Source organism: Nuphar pumila, chromosome 9, assembly GCF_984573655.1.
Source record: "Nuphar pumila chromosome 9, dmNupPumi1.hap1.1, whole genome shotgun sequence".
Classification (NCBI taxonomy): domain Eukaryota; kingdom Viridiplantae; phylum Streptophyta; class Magnoliopsida; order Nymphaeales; family Nymphaeaceae; genus Nuphar; species Nuphar pumila.
The window spans coordinates 121,614,210-121,628,478 of NC_143257.1; the positions used below are offsets into that span (position 1 = coordinate 121,614,210).

A 14,269-nucleotide genomic window follows, 5' to 3' on the forward strand; every position below is an offset into this window, starting at 1 on the left:
TAGTGATTTTCTGGGTTTTGTGTGGCTGATGCACATGCACACACATCTTAAATAAACCAAAATGCCAAGATAAAGCTCCACAGTAAGTATTTGGTAAGAAAGGGCATGCGTTTCTAAAACTTCTACCAACTCAGCTTTCTCATAAAAGAGGGTTGGTGGGAATGGCAGCTGATGACGGTGCTTATCCACCAATACATACCAACTGGGATAAGCCTTATCACAACTTTAAGTTAGATCTCTCTCTCTCTCTCTCTCTCTCTCTCTCTCTCTCTCTCTCTCTCTTCTTGTAAAGTTAACATTCAAACAAGACGACCATGTTAGTCAAAGTAGTACGTCTATAAATTTCCCACTTCTAATGAACCTCATCTATAAATTTCCAACTAGTAATATACCTTACCTGCAAGTGAAGAGAGACAGAGATTACAACCCAACACAAAGCCATGGGATGCAGGTCATCAAATATAGTGAATGTCATGGGGGTGGCTGTCATCCTCTTCTTCCTTGTTGGATCATCCATGGCTGCCAGTCGTTGCAAAGGTATATATACATCATTCATGCACATCGATATAACAATCTTCCTCCTTTAACTCCTGTTTGGATAATGTCCTAGGCTTTGCATGTTATCAGCTAGAACATGAAATCGATCAGCTAGTTTCTTGGATACATGGTTACTTGGCATTAGAGCTGCAAATGGATCGGATACAGGCAATTTCTTGCTAGATCCGAATCAGCAACTGAAATTTACTATCCAGATAAGATCCAATACAGTAGGGCTAAATTAGGATCCAACATATTTGTGGTAATAATCGAACCTGTGATGAAAACAATAAAAACTAGGCTCTTTACATGAAAGAAAGTTTGTTTCGAATTAAAATACGGATCAAAATCCAATCCCAAATGAATTCCCATTTAGCAAAGCAGAATGCAATCCAAAATCACATTTGGATCTTATTATTGGGTCTAAATCTGAAAGTAATATGTTGGATTTGGATGGGTTGTCTAATTATATCCTGCCCGCTTGGAGGCTAGTTTGCATGTTTTCTCTGAGCTTCGTGAAGTATAGGGACATGTTGGGGCATTATGCTGCTCCTCACATGGAAACATTGCATTTTTTTCTCTTGAGAGAGAGAGAGGGGGGTGGGGGGAAGGCCACTCAACCTCATAGGTAGTAGTATGGCAAAAACTGTGCTAGTGAAGCCATAGATTGGATCTTGCTTATTGGTCGGATTCATCTACCATAACTTATATCAACTCTACTGTTGAGGGTTTACTCATGAAGTTGCACCAAATCACTTGTCTTAACATTGTAATTGTAATTATTTTGGTCATTAATCTTTTGCTTCAAGACCATGAGTTGCTAACATGAGATACAACAATTGGATGCAGGTAAGAGTGCATGGCCAGAACTGGTGGGTACACAAGGAAGCTTAGCCTTAGCCATTATTGAAAGGGAGAACCCCAATGTAAAGGCTAGCTTTGCGCCGGGGATAACATGTGCTACTAAAATTTTTCTCTGCAGCCGCGTTTGCGTCTATCTTAACACCTATGGAAGGGTGGCTCAAACCCCTACCGTAGGATAAATGACTCTTAAATATGTAACAATGTTACTTATAATTACTAAATAAGTGTGCTTGTTCACCATTTATGTATCAGCAAAAATATTTAATAAATAAAAAAGTTCGGTGGGTGACCTCTCATCATCTTATTTGTTGTTGAGTTTATGCTGAATTTTTTCTATCAGTAATAAAATTTCTCTTTCTTTCAAAAACATAAAAATTATTATACAACAATATTAAAGAGAAAATTATCTCACTTTCAAAGATATTTGGTTGGTGTCAAATGTATGATGATGTTACCCAACATTGTATGTATAATAATAATAATAATAATAATAATAATAATAATAATAATAATTATTATTATTATTATTATTATTATTATTATTATTATTATTATTATTATTTGATTATCAAGCAAGGAGAAAAGTCCCCCCTCCCTGTGGCTTACAACAAAATTAGTGTTGAGAGCCGCAAAAGACATTCCAATCGATGGGCAATATTGTATGCATTAATTGACCCCTAAATTTAGGGATGGCAATGGACCGGGGTGGGGGACAAGGTCTCCACCCCCATCGCATGTCAAAACTCAAACCTCCATCCCTACAAAAGGATGGATTTTAACCTCCACCCTGGCTTCATCCCCGTTTCATGTCCTTCAAACCTAGTCCAAACGGGGGCGAGGTGGGGCAGGGATTCATTTCACCTTGCTCTATTGTCACGCCATAGAAGGATTGGGGATAAGGCGAGGCGGGCCAAGGCTGGGATTATGACAGAGATAGAGTAGGACAGGGGAAGCGTAAGTCCATCCCGCCTCCATCCCCTTACTGGGATGAATTTTAACCTTCATGCTCACCTCCATCCCCGTTTCGTGTCCTTCATCCCCGATTCAATGGGGCGAGGTGGAGCCCGATTTCCCCCGGTCCTGTGCCATCCCTAGCTAAATTAACATATAGCCCTTTGTTGCTTTAGTTCTATGTACCTACAAGAGTTGGCATATCAACCATTAATCCAAAGAAGGTTAAGTTGTCCCATCATTTAGCCTTAGCGTGAGACATCAAGTTGGGTATGTGATAGGTAGTGGGGTACCCAACACAAGGTGGGCTACGTTTGGACTTCCTTCTGCAGCTTGAAGCATGATAAGTTTTAATCTAACTTAACTAAATTAATAATGAGCTAGAGTTCGAGTGGGGCTCAGATAGCATTTAAGTGGCGCCTGGCCTACTCACCTATTTACTAACAAAGCTTAAGGGTATGGTTGAATCACCATCAATGAGACACACTGAGCATGGGCCCTATACTCATCCACACACTCACACAAACATGGTATGCAATATTGGTGCATCCAACAAATATCGTTTTGGCATTTGTCACTGCTCAGTGTGTAAAGGTTATGAGAGATATAAGAGACACTCAACACATGCAAATAACACACAAATAGTTTAAGCGGTTAAGCAATGTGTGCATACATCCATAGAAACGTAAGAACTCACTTTATTTTCTCTCTCTCCCTCTCTCTCTCCCTCTCTCTCGCTTTACACAATTTTGTAGAGACTCAATTAATATACAAGTCTATTACATGGATCAATAAAGGAAGTCTTCTCATAAGATGGACTTCCTAATCTGCATTGAATCCATGTTATTATACTCTTTTGGGATCCAAGTCTCCGTACAGAGTGGGGCATGCCACTCTAGTGGTCTTGCCATATTATGGAAAGGCCATCTTGAATCACTTGTTATCTTTCTTGTCTGAATGTACTGCTCTACTAATATATTGCTCCTACATGGTTGCCATACTGTAGTGTGACTTCTTTCCATGAGTGATGGCTGATATCAACACTTGTTCTTCTAATCTCTTGTGTTGCAATTATTGCTTTTTCTACTTTTTTGAACTGTTGTTTTTCTTGACCACTTGTTTGATTCTCCAAATCACCAGGATCAAGATGAGAAACACTAGGATCAGCCATTTCCTTCTCATGCCCACTCAAGTTCAAGATTTCCACCATGTTTGTGTCATCTCCCTTAACACGCCCTCTCAAGCCAATCGACATGTCATGAAGATTGAACTTGCTACATAACGAACAAAATCTGGGTCCCACAAGAGCTTTAGTAAATATATCAGTAGGTTGATCATCAAAGGGAATGGATTTGACTTGAATTTTCTGGTTGGCAACTTTTTCATCTACAAAGTGTGTCTATTTTAATATGTTTTGTTCAAGCATAAAAAATAAGATTGGCAACAAGATATAATATGCCAAGATTGTCACACCATAGGGTAGGAAAAGATGTTTGATGTATACGCAATTTTGATAGAGTCATTAGAGTCATTTTATCTATTGCTACTAGTTAGTGTGGAAAATTCGATAGGTAGATGTTAACAATGTTTTTTTACATGGTTTCTTAAGGGAAGAGATATATATCTCTGAACCTCCTAGTTTTGAAAGTAAAGAGTATAAATATCATATATGTAAACTCACTAAAGATCTTTAGTGTCTTAAATAAGCCCAATGTGTTTGTTATAAAATACTTAAGGATTATTTGGTTGGACTTGCTTTTATGGTATCTAAAGCTGGTTCATCTTTATTTATTAAGAGATTTGCTCACTCAGTCATATATGTTCTGGTATACATGGATGATATTATCGGTAAAGGGAGCTCACAACAAGAAATAAAATACCTTATTGATAACATTGTTAGAGAATTTAGACTTCACAAGTACATATCGTTGTAATGTTTGACCTTCAAAAGAACATATCATGATGACTGTTTTTCGATGCACAAAAGGTGGATAGGTAAAAAATCAATTTGTTTTAGTACAAAAATAGGTGTTATTTAGCTTGAATAGTATAATCAATTATAAGATCTAGCATTCAGATTTACAAATCGATTTGTTTACATAATGAAACCTTACACAAAACTCACATGACATGAGTTTTGGTAATCCGATAGTGGAGGAGAAACACAAATAAGGTAGATGCAGCTGATGGTGGCAACAATGCTCTCACTGAGCACACGACGCCTAAGGGTGCTTCAATGATAGCTGACGGTAGCAAAGGGTGTGTCGTCAAGGAGAGCTCCTATTACCGTAGATGGTGCATCATCTAAGAGTGATATGGAACGTTTATGACAAAATATTAAGAGGAGCTCCTGTTACAGTAGAGGAGTTTATTGTTTAGGGCAAAAACAGAACATTATCCTTCCTTTTTTAGATGAAGGACATTTTTATCCTTTTCTAGAATCATTGTTTCATGGTGAGAAAGTGTACTTAAGTCTTTGCAATCGCACTGGACTTCGATGCTAACTGATGTTGACACACACAGGAATATGAGCCCCATGTGCTTACATATGTGGTGCTCATTTGAACCGCCAAAGACTCTGTTCAGTGGGGGGGGGGGGGGGAATATAACATGCTTCTTCTTCTTGCCACTACACCTGTGGCGGGTGGTCAGGGTTTCATTCCTACGAGCATCATTCCCTTGCATTAATGAGAGCAAGGGATATAAGCCCTTGCTCAACTGCAGCTTGGTGAGTTCTGGGGTAAGTGTATCCCGGGAGTATGAGTATGGGTTGTTGTAACTAAATTATCTTAGTTCCATTGGGATTTGTTGAGATGGTAAAAGATTCTGCTGTAAAAAACTATCTTTATCTTGATACTACCTAATAATAAAAACAACTCTAATCCAATTTCACAATCTAGTTTACTAGTGATGCATACTTTTGTATGTGTGTCTGTGTTCATTTACAGTTTATGGTTTCAAATCCAACTGTTCTAAACAAACTAAACAGTTAATCAACTGGACAAAACACAAATTTCAGTTTGAGGCTGTGTTTTAGAGACTTGAATCTCAAAACCATGGATCTTCATGATTTAAGTGGGCTTTTTGGAGAGCTCAGATCAGGGGTTTTGAGCTCAGCAGTTTGCAAAAAGTTGAGATCTGGCGTGGAACCATGTGCCCATGTCAGTTTTAATAATTTGTATTTGATGTAATAGTGGCATTCAAGATAAAAAAACTTTAGGTTAATTATGCATTTTAGAAAGTTGACTTAGACCACCTTTTTTTTATAGCTCTGCCTTCCGTAATTATTATTAGTGTCCCAAAAGCGTAAAACTTGACCATGTTTTTGAAAAATAGTCTTAAATTTACCTTTAACTGATTTCTTGATTTATAATTCTTTAAAAATCAAAAGTTGGAGTGCATCATCCCAAGCATTGAATAGCTTGAAAAATAATAATTTATGACAAGCTGCACAACTTATCAGCTACTTACAAGAAAAGCATCACAACACACAAAAGTCAACTTAAATGACTTATGGTCAACTGTGTCTTTAAAATATAAATGAAAAAAACCAACAGCTACGTGTAATCATCAATATATTGGGCAGCTATTTGTCAATAGATGATAAATTCGCTGGTGTTGTGTTTTTGTAAATTACTCAAAATCAAAGTACAACGCGTTCCGGAACAAGCATGACAGCCTTGGATGCCACTTATCTTCATCCTAAGATGAATGACATCTAAGGCACGTGTGCAATGTATTCATATTAGGGGTATCAATGGATCGGGGTATGACTCGATCCCCACCTGTACCCGATCCTATAGGGTCAGCATTTGGTTACAAAGAACAGGGTCCCGATTATTTATCCGAGTCAAACCCATCAATTTCGATTATTAAACAATATGGTTTTATGAAATTTTGGGAGAGGGTGATTGAGTCTAGGTTGAGGAAGGTTGTCATGATATCAGAGAATCAATTTGGTTTTATGCCTGGAAGATCAACTATGGAAGCTATACATCTTCTTAGACAACTTATTGAGAGAAATAGACAGAGGAACAAAGATTTGTGTATGGTTTTTATTGATTTGGAGAAGGCATACGATAGAGTACCTAGGGACGTTCTCTGGTGGACAATTATGAAGAAAAATGTTTCTCTCAAGTACATTAGTATAATTATGGATATGTATGAAGGAATAGTAACCAGTGTCTGCACTTGTGGAGGGATGACAACCAATTTTCCTATAACGGTTGGGTTACATCAAGGATCTGCTTTAAGCCCTTTCCTATTTGCTATAGTGATGGATGAGCTTACGAGATCAATTCAAGAAAATGTGCCGTGGTGTATGTTGTTTGCTGATGATATTGTTTTGATTGATGCGTCTAGAGCTAGGGTTAATGCTAAGTTAGAATTATGGAGATAGACATTAGAAGCAAGAGGTTTTAAGTTGAGTAAGAGTAAGACAGAATACATGGAATGTCAGTTTAGTAAGCAACGAAGTAGTGATGGGAGTGAAGTGAAGCTTGGTGAGCAAGAAATACTGGTGGATGATTGTTTCAAATATTTGGGATCTATCATTCAAAAGTATGGAGAAATTAATGGAGATGTAAATCATAGGATAAAGGTTGGGTGGATGAAATGGAAAAGTGCAACTGAAGTGTTGTGCGATCGTAGAATGCCATTGCGGTTGAAGGGAAAGTTTTATAGGATGACTATTAGGCCTACTTTACTATATGGTACGGAATGTTGGGCTGCCAAGAGACATCATACTGAAAAAATGAGTGTAGCTAAGATGCGTATGCTGAGATGGATGTGTGGAAATACAATAAAAGATAAGATTCGGAACGAGGAGATACGTAAGAAGGCAGGCGTTGCACCCATTGAAAATAAGATGAGAGAGAATCGTTTACGGTGGTTTGGACATATTCGGCGAAGGCCTAATGATGCTTGGATAGAAATGATTGGAGAAGGATTCATGTGGAAGACCCAGAATGATTTTCTTTTTTGGTTCATATCGTCGACCCCAATTGTTTTGGGATGAAGGGTAGTTGTTGTTGTTGTATGGTTTTATGAAATTTTATACCAAGCTAGGCCCAAAATTAAATATTTCCTTAAAAAATAAAATCAAGTTTATTTTTAAGCTGATTTCTTTGATTAATTATTCTTTTGAACTCCACTGTTTGGAAAAGCTGGAGTAAATAATGTCAACCAAAGTAGCAAACGTTAGGCATATGCCTAAAAAAACGTGTCATGATAAGGCTTATCCCTATTCCATCCATGTAAGGCCAGAATTTCTTGAGCCGGTCAAAAAATTGGCCATCAGGTGGGGCCCTGGCAGTGGACCTGCCGACACCACCCCCACCCCGTTTGTTTATGCCTCTTTGCATCCTATATTTGATAAACTAACAAAAAATGCCTCTTTTCCCTAACTTTGTTTGTATCGGACAAGGGACAAACAAACTAGAAATAGCCCCAAAGCATGAAGCTATTTATTAATCGGGTGTTTTCTGAATTTTTTCTTTACTATGTAAGAAAAGTTTTTTTATTTTTTATTAATTTTATTGGCGATATTTTCCAATAAAAAGGTGGGAAGAATAAAAAGTTCAATATCTCATTATTTTCCTGTTTTGAGCCCACTACGCAGACTGTTACACCAAGTATCCAGAGCATATCCAATGATCGGGCCCGAGTACTTTACAAATTGAACTACTCGGTCCACACAAAACACAGAAAATCGCTGTGCATTAACGATTTTCTGTGTTTTGTGTTTTATACAGAATATCACCGTCCGCGTAGTGATTTTTGGTGTTTTGTGTGGTCCAGTAAGACAAGCTTGACCCATCTATGGGACCTAGACGGCCTAAAAGGCTAGGTCTACTGGACCCACCAGGCCATTATTGTACGGGACCACGGTCGCATTGCAATATGCACATGACCCTGATCGGTACGGTATGAGGGGGCCAGACGATGATGGGCTGCAGCCGTGCTTCACCGTATGACATAACAAGTCACGAGTCACGACTCGGGAGCCGTGCAGCCACGGCTCTGCACCTTTTCGTAAAACGGTAGGGGTGATCGTACTACTGCCATTGGCTTAAAGAGGCAGTCATGGACGATATTGAGTTGGCATTGTCAATCTGTGTGACTTTTCTTTCCAAACCATGACGTTGCAAATTTCCCAGATTATCCCAAAATATATGGATAAAAAGGGTCTAGAAAAGTGCATAACACCGCTTTATCAGGTACCATGTGACCGTGTTTGGATTCCTGTTGTAATTGGTGACTTTTGGGTTTGAAGGTGTTGAGTTAAAGACCCCGAGTAAGTTGGTGCTTGTATGTGTTTTGTGTGGCTGATACACATACACTCATCTTAAATAAACCAAAATGCCAAGATCAAGAGAAAGAGTGAGTATTTCATAAGAAGGGGCGTGCGTTTCTAAAACTTCTACCAACTCAGGTTGCTCGTAAAAGTGGGTTGGTGGGAATGGCAGCTGATGACAGTGCTTATCCACCAATACATATCACAACTCTTGACTTTTTCAGTTTCTTCAAGTACAAGTTAGATCTCTCTCTCTCTCTCTCTCTCTCTCTGGTTGTAAAGTTAACATTCAAACAAAACGGCCATGTTAGTCAAAGTACTACGTCTATATATTTCCCACTTGTAATGAATCTCATCTATAAATTTCCAACAAGTAATATACCTTAACTGCAAGTGAACCTCCTAAAGAGAGAGATTAGAACCCAACACAAAGCCATGAGGTGCAGGTCATCAAATATAGTGAATGTCATGGGCGTAGCTGTCATCCTCTTCTTCCTTGTTGGATCATCCATGGCTGCCGGCCGCCTCGATTGCAAAGGTATATATATACATCACTCATGCACATCGATATAACAATCTTCCTCCTTTTAACTCCTGTTTGGATAATGTCCTAGGCTTTGCATGTGATCAGCGCGAACATGAAATCGATCATCTAGTTTCTTGGATACATGGTTACTTGGGATTAGGGCTGCAAATGGATCGGATGCAGGCAATTTCTTGCTAGATCCGAATCAGCAACTGAAATTTACTATCCAGATAAGATCCAATACAGTAGGGGTAAATTAGGATCCAACATATTTGTGATAATAGTGGAACCTGTGATGAAAACAATAAAAACTAGGCTCTTTACATGTAAGAAAGTTTGTTCCGACTTAAAATACTGATCGAAAACCAATCCCAAATGAATTCCCATTTAGCAAAGCAGAATGCAATCCAAAATCACATTTCAATCTTATTATTGGGTCTGAGTCTGAAAGTAATATGTTGGATTGGGATGGGATATCTAATTATATCCTACCCGTTTGCAGCCTAGTTTGCATGTTTTCTCTAGGCTTAGCCAAGTATAGGGACATGTTGGGGCATTATGCTGCTCCTCACATGGAAACATTGCATTTTTTTTATCATCATAGAGAGAGAGAAAAGGCCACTCAACCTCATAGGTAGTAGTATGGAAAAAACTGTGGTGAAGCCATCGATTGGATCTTGCTTATTGGTCGGATTCGTCTACCATAACTTAGATCAACTCTACTTCTGAGGGCTTTCTTATGAAGTTGCACCAAATTATTTATCTTAACATTGTAATTGCAATTATTTTAATCATTAATCTTTTGCTTCAAGAACATGAGATGCAATAATTGGGTGCAGGTAAGAGCGCATGGCCAGAACTGGTGCGTACACAAGGAAGCTTTGCCAAAACCATTATTGAAAGGGAGAACCACCATGTAAAGGCTGCCTTTGTGGGGGATCCATTTTGTGCTACTAAAGATCTTCGTTGCGACCGCGTTTGCATCTTGCTTAACACCTATGGAAGGGTTGCTCGCACCCCTATCGTACAATAAATGGCTCTTAAATATGTAACAATGTTACTTATAATTACTAAATAAGTGTGTTTGATGACCATTTATATATCAGCAGAAATATTTAATGAATAAAAAAGTTTGTCAATATAATGGATGAGTTTCAGAAGCCTTGTTGGTAATGATGATTCACAACAATAGTATTGTTGGAACTAGCTTGAATATGAACAACGGCTATTGGTGCTTGAACATGAATAACTGCTATTGGTGTTAGACACCCACACTTACATGACCTATTGTGGCTATTTCTACGTGAACCACTTCTTGTATAATTTTTGTCATATTTTATTTAACACCTTATAAATATAAGGATCTATCCATTTCATCCTTAATGGTGAGTTGTGTTGATTCTTCAGAGCCCTCTTGAAGAGCCAGTCAAAACTTGCTGAAAAATTGCTTCAATCATCCATTTTCTTATTCAATTCGTGGAAGACACATTACCACAGTTCTGGTCATGGCAAATTTCAATTGCATGTTATAACAAACCTGTGATACAGCCTTTTTGGATCCCATATTTATCTTCCTCAAGGGGCCGAATCAACGTTTCTTAGTTCTTTCAGGGAGAGGGTCTGAAACTGCATGTTTTAATCATCGTCTGTTCTGCATTTTTGTGCTATGTTCTGCTCTCTTCTTATCTCTCTTCTATCTCATTTATAATTTCTTGTTATGAATTGTTCGGTGGGTGACCTCTCATCATCCTATTCGTTGTTAAGTTTGTGCTGAATTCTTCCTATCAGTAATAAAATTTCTCTTTCTTTCAAAAACAAAAAAAATATTATACAACAATATTAAAGAGAAAATTATCTCACTTTCAAAGATATTTGGTTGGTGTCAAATGTATGATGATGTTACCCAATATTGTATGTATAATAATAATAATAATAATAATAATAATAATTATTATTATTATTATTATTATTATTATTATTATTATTATTATTATTTGATTATCAAGCGAGGAGAAAAGTCCCCCCTCTCTATGGCTTACAACAAAATTAGTGTTGAGAGCGGCAAAAGACATTCCAATCGATGGGCAATATTGTATGCATTAATTGACCCATAAATTTAGGGATGGCAATGGACCGAGGTGGGGGACAAGGTCTCCACCCCTGCCGCATGTCAAAACTCAAACCTCCATCCCCACACAAAGGATGGATTTTAACCTCCACCCCGGCTTCATCCCCATTTCATATCCTTCAAACCTAGTCCAAACAGGGGTGACGTGGGGCAGGCCTTCATTTCACCTTGCTCTATTGTCACCCCATAGAAGGATTGGGGATAGGGCGAGGTGGGCCAAGGCGGGGATCGGCACAGAGACAGAGCAGGACGGGGGAAGCGTAAGTCCATCCCGCCTCCATCCCCTTACTGGGATGAATTTTAACCTTCATGCTCACCTCCATCCCTGATCCAAATGGGGCGAGGTGGAGCCCGATTACCCTCGGTCTTCTGCCATCCCTAGCTAAATTAACATATAGCCCTTCATTGCTTTAGTTCTATGTACCTACAAGAGTAGACTTATCTCCCATTAATCCAAAGAAGGTTAAGTTGTCCCATCATTTAGCCTTAGCGTAAGACATCAAGTTGGGTATGTGATGGGTAGTGGGGTACCCAACACAAGATGGGCTATGTTTGGGCTTCCTTCTGCAGCTTGAAGCATGATAAGTTTTAATCTAACTTAACTAAATTAATAATGAGCTATATTTTGAGTAGGGCTCATATAGCATTTCAGTGGCGCATAAGGACAGTAGCCCTTTTGAACTATGAAGGAATAAGAAATCTAGCTTGAAATACCTTAAAGTGTGGGGGTGCCTTACAAAGGTACTTGTCCCAAAGCATAACAGGAAGAAGTTGGTTCCTAAAATCGTAGATGTTGTCTTTTTGGGTTATGTAGAGAACAATTATGCCTATAAGTTTTTAGTAATTAAGTCTGTGATATTTGGCATAAATGTAAACTCTATTATTGAGCTTCGAGAAACTACATTATTTGAGGATGTATTTTCTATAAAAGTTGGTGTACCTCAGGATCTTTCTTCTGTAGATATACCTTCAACTTTTGGTTTCATTCTCGAACATGTGGAAATGATGACAGATGTAGGAGTTGAGTCATCTTGTTCCCACCCTAGATCAATTGAGTCTAAGGAAGTGGTTGAACCAAGAAGCAAGAGACCACAGATTACCAAGAATTTGGGAAGTGATTATATCACTTACCTTATCGAGAATGATCCTCCCACTTTCGGAGATGCAATGGCTTCACCTGAAGCAAGGAATTGAAAATGCACCATAAAGAGTGAAATGAACTCCATTGTCTCTAATGGCACTTGAAAACTGGTTGACCTCCCTCGTGGTAGTTTCACTATTAGGTGAAAATGGATCTTTAAGAAGATGTTAAAACATGATAGATCCATTGATAAATACAAGGCATGATCGGTTGCCAAGGGGTTCAAACAAAAGGAGGGAATAGATTATTTTGACACCTATTCTCTGGTTACCCGGATAACCATAGTTAGGGTGCTTATTGCACTGGCTTCCATTTATGATCTCTCGGTCCATCAAATGGACGTGAAGACTGCTTTCTTGCATGGTGAACTTGAAGAAGAGATCTATATGGATCAACCTGAGGGTTATGTGGCTCTTGATAATGAAAATAAAGTTTGTAAACTTGTTAAGTCATTATATGGACTAAAACAAGCCCCTAAATAATGGCATGAGAAGTTTGATAATGTTATTTTATCATTTGGCTTTATTGTCAATGAATCTGATAAATTTGTTTATTATAAAGTTAAAAGTGATGCATGTATTATTTTATGCCTGTATGTAGATGATATTCTATTGTTTTGTTATAATATAAGAATTGTGAATGAGACAAAGTTGTTTCTTAGTAGTAAATTTGACATAAAAGATATGGGTGTTGCAAATATGATCTTAGGCTTAAAGCTGACTCATTTAGCTGATGGTATAGCTATTTCTCAATCTCATTATGTTGAGAAAGTACTTGAGAAATTTGTCTATAAACAAGAAAGATATGTAGCAACTTCATATGACCCTTTTATTCCTCTTTATAAGAATGCGACTGGCATTTTTGTGTCTCAATTAAGGTATTCCTAGATTATTGGAAGTTTGATGTATCTTGTAAATTGCACGAGACCGAATATTTTGTTCTTTGTGACAAAATTAAGTAGATACACAAGTTGTCCAAATCGCACTCATTGAAAGGCATTGAACATGGTACTTAGATACCTGAAAGGAATTATTTCCTTCAGTTTACATTACAAGAGATTCCTTGTAGTACTTGAGGGATATAGTGATGAGAGATGGATAGCCATGAACTCTGTGAGTTATGGCGTAACAGGGTATGCATTTACCTTAGGTGGCGGTGCATTCGCCTGGAGATCAGTAAAGCAGGCCATCTTTTCATAGTCTACTTTGGAGGCTAAACTATGTGCTTTAGATATCACGAAATTGGAAGCTGAGTGGTTAAAGGGACTTCTTGAGGAACTTCCTTTAATAAGCAAACCAATTCCTGCAATATATTTGCATTGTGACAATATAAACACAATTGCAAAAATCAAAAGCAGAGAAGACACATCCAAGTCAAAATAAAATATGTAAGAGAACTGGTGTCTCTATTAGTGGTTGTTGTGGACTGTGTTGGATCCAAAGAAAACACAGCTGATCCATTAACGAAAGGACTTGATAAGTCATTAGTTCTGAAATTCAGAGGGAGGATGGGACTGAAACCCATCAGCAGTTCAGCTACAGTAGCAACCCAACCTATCTGAGTGAAGATCCCACAAAGTAAATTCAATGTGGTAATAACAAATTGTAGGGTGAATTGGATAACACCTTCTAAATATGATACTATGTATCTGTGTTTGTTCCCCTGATTACTCTAGAAAGATGTTGTAGCTGCAAGTTAAGGAAGAGTTAAAACTCTGAATGGGTTCAAAGCCTTCTAGGCGAGATGTTAGCAGTGCATCTTTGGAGAAGCCCACCTATGTGAGTGTGATTGTGTGGCCACAGTTTAAGGAATTGGGTTATTCCTGAA

At 38.1% G+C, this 14,269-nt stretch overlaps 1 long non-coding RNA gene and 1 pseudogene across 1 annotated transcript; both read left to right on the forward strand.

The window, feature by feature from the left end:
- Positions 1-397: 397 nt before the first annotated feature.
- On the forward strand, positions 398-1,659 carry LOC149829160 (uncharacterized). Its single transcript, XR_016434209.1, has 2 exons — positions 398-537; positions 1,387-1,659. It is a non-coding gene; the product is annotated as an uncharacterized LOC149829160 (long non-coding RNA).
- Positions 1,660-9,082: 7,423 nt separating this feature from the next.
- On the forward strand, positions 9,083-10,206 carry LOC149829161 (proteinase inhibitor pseudogene; annotated as a pseudogene).
- The last annotated feature ends 4,063 nt before the right edge of the window (positions 10,207-14,269 follow it).